The following is a 6,000-nucleotide window of genomic DNA, read 5'->3' as shown; positions in this document are numbered from 1 at the left end:
AACAGCTCCAGGCCACCTTTCTTGTTAACTTCAGCACAGCAACTTCAGTACAATTCTGATTACAGGCCTGTTCTAATACCAGGCCTGGACTGTGCAGATCTTCAGAGGTTCTAAGGCCATGCTTCTGCAGCCATTCTTCTACAAGGAGGGAGATTTTTATTTCAAAAAAAAGATTTATTTCACTCGTGTAATTGCATGCTGTCATGAGAAAGACAGGGACAGACCTTTCAGTATGGCTTGTAGCAATAAGATGAGGCGTAATGGTTTTCACCTAAAAAAGGGTCGATTTAGATAAGATGGGAAGAAGTTCTTTACCGTGAGAGTAGTGAGACACCGGAACAGGTGGCCCAGAGCAGCTGTGGCTTCCCCCTCCCTAGAAGTGTTCAAGGGCAGGTTGGATGGGGCTTTGAGCAGCCCCGTCTAGTGGAAGGTGTCCCTGCCCATGGCAGGGGCCCGGGGCAGACACGTCTGGGCACTCGGTGACTGGTGTGAAACACCGATGCTGAGCACAAGAGCAGCGATGGGTCACAGGGTGGCTCCTAGCGCTGTGGTAACCCCCGAGCGTGTGCTGGGACTGCAGTGCTGATGGGGTGAGCGCTGCAGGTGAGGATGGGCCATTGTGACATCCTCAAGCAATGGAGGTGACACCCCGGAGACATGGGTTCCATCATCACCAGGGACGGGCTGCAATGTCACCTAGGCGATGCATTGTGACCACGCGTCCCTGGCAGCCTATAAGAAGGTGCTGAGCCTCACCCAGCCAGTGCGTGCCCAGACTCCAGCTGAGCCAGTTGGCGAGGTGTGGAGTGCTGAGCGAGGCTTTGGTGCTGGTGTCGTGCTCAGGGAGCTGTTCCGTGCAGCTCTCGGTGCCCGACCCAGAGCCGTCGGAGGGTTTCCCCCGGCCATGCCAGGTTCAGGCAGCCGGGGCACCCAGGAGGGGCGCTCGCAGCAGCAGAGGTGAGCTGGCGGGGGACACCTCGCCCTGGGGAGCGGGGAGGCTTTCCTTCTGGGGGGGCCTGGGCATGTCTTCCACCCCTCCCCGGGCCAGCCAGTGACCGTGGCCTCTCTTCCCTTTCTAGCGTGACACCCGCTGCTGCCGCGCCAGTGAGAGGGAGCTGCTCACCATCCCCCGGCTCCCCCCAGCCCACCGCAGCACGTGGAGAGCATGGCCGCGGAGCTGGAGGAGCGCTGTCCCATCTGCCTGGACAGCTGCAAGGAACCCAGCTTCGTGATGACATGCCTCCACCGCTTCTGCTACCCGTGCATCCTGCGGTGGGCTGAGAGCAAGCCCGAGTGCCCCCTCTGCAAGAGGAGGGTCCATTCCATCGTGCACTCGGTGCGGGCGGACGATGACTTTGAGGAGTTTGCCATCACACCATCTGGGTTGGCATTGGCCTCGGCTGGCACCCACCAGGCAGGAGGAGCTCCCAGCCCTCCTCGCCCAGTAACACCAGAGCCGCAGGTGGGAGAATCGGTGCCCCGGGCTCCGGTGGGTGGCCTCCAGCCCAACACCTGGGCCACCCTATTCGATGACCACCCACAACTCGTCCGCCACTTTCTGCCCTGGCTCCAACGGCAGCTGCGGGTCATCTTTGCCGAGGAGCCTTCAACAGCAGCTCTGATGGAGGACCTCATCCTGGCCGTCCTGGGCCTCTTTGGGCTGGACGAAGAGGTCCTGGTCCGGCTGCTGGAAGTTAGCCTGCAGCACCATGCAGCGACGTTTGTGCAGCGGCTTATCAACGTCGTTGTGCGGCGCTGCAGCAGGGAGGCCCACCGGCTGCTGGGTCTCGAGGGCAGCCCTGCGGCTGCCCCCCAGCCTGCTGCCTCCCGAGGGGGGTCTCCTGCCCCTGGCCAGGCTCCTGAGGGTTCTGACCAAGAGGAGCGCCCCAGCACCTCAGGTGCGGCTCTTCGCGGGGGTCCCGGCAGCCCCCGCAATGCCCCCGTTACCACCCATGGGGAGCTGGAAGAGCCGCACGAGGAGCCGGGGCAGGCTGTGGCAGGACCCTCTGCTCCCAGCCGGGACAGAGTCCGCCCCTCTGGGGGGCCACGGCGAGCCCCAAAGAGGAGGGCCGGCAGCTGCCAGGACCCTTCCCAGCCCCGCAAGAGGCCACACCAGCGGCAGCACTAGAGCCCGGTCCCAGGAGCTGCCAAAAGCCGGGCCGGGCCAGCAGCTGGGGCACGTGCTGGTCCACACGTCAACCGAGAGGCATCTCTGCTGCTGGTGCCGGGGCAGATGTTTCCAGCCGGGGCCTCTCCAGGGCCACCCTGTGCCCCATCATCGCTCACCACCCCAGGCCCATCCTCCTCCTCACCACAGACTCTGCCCCCACGTCCCGCGGCTCTGCTCCCCTACCAGCCTGCACTGCTGGCTGCAGCCTGGCCATGGCGGTGCCCAGATCCCTCCTCCTGCACGGAGTCACCACTTGGTGCTGCCTTCTGCGTCAGCCCGGGCTCCCAAGAACCTCAGCAAGGGGAAGCGCCAAGTCCTGCACCTGGGGAGGGACAACGCCAGGCACCGGCACATGTGGCGAGCTGCCCCACTGGAGCGCAGCCCTGGAGAGGTGACCATGCTGCTGCCCTCCAGCACAGGATTTCTTGCCGCTTGGCCAGATCAAACCTTGGTGCTGGAGCTGCTTCTCCTCTGCTCACAAAGGACCCCTCTTTGGCAGACGCTCAGCAGAAGGATGCCAGGCGGCTGAGGACACTGGGTTCATCTAGTCTGGCGAAAAGGGGGCTGAGGGGCGACCACATTGCTCTCCACAGCTTCCTGAGGAGGGGAAGTGGAGAGGGCGGTGCTGATCTCGCTGGACTCCAGCAACAGGACGTGTGGAACGGTCCAAAGCTGTGGCAGAGGAAACCTTCCTCTACTGCGAGGGTGGTCAGACGCTGCAACAGGCGCCCAAGAGAGGTGCTCGATGCGCCGTGCCTCTCAGAGCCTTCAGCAGAGTCATCTGCACAATGCCCCTCATAATGGGCTGTAACTTTTGGTCAGCCCTGGAGCGATCAGGCAGTTGGACTAGAGGATGACTGCAAGCGCGTACCAAGTGGAACCGTTCTCTCCTATCTCTACTATTGTAGAGAGCAAGAAGTATAATCACACTTTTTGGATGTTCACAGAGGGAAAAATTTGCCCGTGTATGCTAGCCAAAAGGTGAAGGGCAAGCAGCGTGCTCTGCGTGGCGTCTATGTGTGACGGACAGGTGAGTGGACATTTCCCTTAAACATTTCTTGGTGCATGAGACGCCAGCTTTGCTGACTCGGGCACGTAGCAGGTGTTCCAAGCACAAGAAAGAACAAGACACCCGTTCCAGGCCCTGCAGAGGAAGGACTGAGACGGTGTTTTTCCAGCGGCAATACCCGCTGTGGTTTCGGTGCCTGTCAACAGCTAGCTGTGCATGTGCAGGGTACTAGGTCGTGGACCTCGCGGAGGGTCTCATCTGACGTGACCCCCGCAACAGTGGCCCTGTGACCACCCGGGCTCCAGGGAGCCTGCGCAGCAGCACACCACACCTAGCCTGGCATAGCATCCCGACTCCGGGCATCCGCGTGAAGTTTCTTGGAAACGGGCGGAAGCACATGCCTTGTATTTTGTATTAATAAATCATCACCCTGGTTGGCTGGCGTCATTTCACCTTGATGGAGGCCAAGGGAATAGTAACTAATAACTTGGTTGTTAGTTCCAAGGGGAGGGAGGTGGTCCAAAACAGCTCCTTTCAGGTTGCGACACTAGGCACCTACTCTGCTCATGTCCTCAGACCGTTCCAGAAAAGCCAGTGGTGGAGATGGGGCTGCTTTCTGTTCCTCTCTCTTCCCACCACCAGAGCCCTGCCCCTTTCCCTCCCTTTCTCCTTTTATAAAGACGTTGCTGCTCTTTGAAATCAGCACAGGGGTTGATGCTTTCCCCCCTTTCTCATGACAGCACAATGACGAGACGACTCGCGCACAAAGCAGGAGCTTTACGCCCCACTCGGGCTGCAGGCTCAGCTTTGCCCTGCCAGCGGAGGGGAAACTGGGAGGAGGTGACGGTGACCGCAACCGTGCGCGCGGTCAGAGCCTTCTCTCTCTGCCGGCGCCCACCCGAGACCCGGCTCCCGGCCTCAGGGCTGCCGCTGTGGGATTTCGCTGCCTTTGCCTGCACGGGTTTCTCGCTGGCAAGCGTGCTTACACCCTCCAGTGCGGCAACGGATGCCTCGCCGCTTCCCTTCGAGGAAATAACCGTAGGCCCCGGTTCCCGGGCAGCCCGTTTCTGCTGTCCCCTCCGGCCAGGCAGCTGGTGCCATTGAAGGGCAACAGCTCACAGGGGACACGCTGTGGCACCGGGTGAGGGCCCAAGGGTGCTCCGCAGGGCTCTGCCACGCCTCCTGGGGCGCCGGGCCCAAGCCCTTCCGTTCCGGTGAGGAACAAGGCCGCAGCCGGCCTCTCGGCGAACGCGCACCGGCCGGTAACGGCCCGGCCCGCCAGGCCGGCACCTGCGCGAGGGCCAAGGGCGAGTCCGCCCGTGGCGGGCACGGCTGCCGCAGCGCGGGGCAGCGCCCTGCGCGCAGCAGGGCCGCGTCGGCTCGGCAGCCGGGTGCCGGCACGACGCGACAGGGGCTGCCCCGGTGCCCGCGGGCGCCTCAGGCTCAGCGCGGCCGCCCGCGGCCTCCCCCGCCGCCAAGCGCAGCGCGGGCCGGACGCCGGGGCAGGGGCGCGCCAGGCCCGCCCCCGCGCCACGGAGCCGCAGCCCGCGCAGGGGGCGGGCCCGAGCCGCGCGGCGCGCCCCGCCGATTGGCCGAGCCAGCGGCGGGCGGAGCCTGCGCCCGGCCGCGCGGCAGCTTGAAGCGGGCCCCAGCGCGCTGTCAGCCCTGGGCGCGCGGCCGGGCCCCTGCTCGCCCCCTGCTGCCGCCGCGCCCGGCCCCGGCCCCGGCCCCGGCTCCGTCCGCGGGCCCGGCTCCGTCCGCGGGCCCGGCTCCGTCCGCGGGCCCGGCTCCGTCCGCGGGCTCGGCCGCAGCCCCGCGGCCGGGCCGTGGGCTGTGCGCGGGGCTGCTCCCGGCGGCGGCGGGCGGCGGCGAGGGGGCCGGCAGGGCTGCGGCCGGGCGCGCCGAGGGCTCCGCCCCGTGGCCCAGCGGCAGGAGGCGGCGGGCGGGCCGAGCAGCGTCCGGCGGGGCGACGGGGCGACGGAGCCGCGCTCTGCTGTCGCCGGTCCCCACGCGCCAGCGTCCCGTGGCCTCTGCCTCCGGCTGCAGCAAATAACCAAATAACCAAGCAAATGGCTCTGGTTAGTGGTTTGCAATCCTCTTCTCAGGTTTTCTTGCTTTTCATTAGATAGCCTTGCTCAAGCTTTCCCTGACTCGGCGTTCCCGCCCAATGTCTTCTGTCAGATCTCAGCGCTCCTGAGCTATTTCTGTGACTACAACTTTGTGTCTTGACTTCAGCAATGTTTCTTGACTTCAGCGTATGTGATCTCTGATGGAACCCCTCCAGCTTTTACCTATCGCAAGGACTTTCTACCTTCCTTTGACGGAGCGTTCCTCATCACGCTCCCCTTCTATTTCCCCACCGAGTGAACGAAAGAGCCACCCTTAGCCTGGGTGAAATCTGGGCTACCTCCACATGAACGTTTTGTAACTGACTCTTAGTGCTTGCACACAATCAAATGGATCCCGGCATTATTTTTCTTTCTTTCTAAAGGCAACCTGCCGTAGTTTGATCTGTTCCCTGTAGGTGGATCAGTGAAGGTGAATCATTACAACAAGTCAGCCTCCCCTGGCTGTTCTTCTAATTATCATGGTCCGAGCCCAGCATCACTGTTACAAATGAGAGCGTTCTGGCTGCCTCACTAGAAAGCACACAGGAGAGTGGCGCTCACACGAGCACCTCATCAAGATCACATCTACACGCAGCTTCCCAGGACACCCAGACAGGGACAATCCAGCAGAGGTGAAAAGGCCTCCAAAGCCTGTGCGTCTTGTCCTTTGTCTCACCTCACATAAATCTGCCCAGACCAGGTGGAAATACGCG

The sequence above is a fragment of the Falco naumanni genome, chromosome Z (assembly GCF_017639655.2).
Source record: "Falco naumanni isolate bFalNau1 chromosome Z, bFalNau1.pat, whole genome shotgun sequence".
Classification (NCBI taxonomy): domain Eukaryota; kingdom Metazoa; phylum Chordata; class Aves; order Falconiformes; family Falconidae; genus Falco; species Falco naumanni.
The sequence above is the reverse complement of the archived record's forward strand: the minus strand, read 5'-3'. Positions refer to the sequence as shown.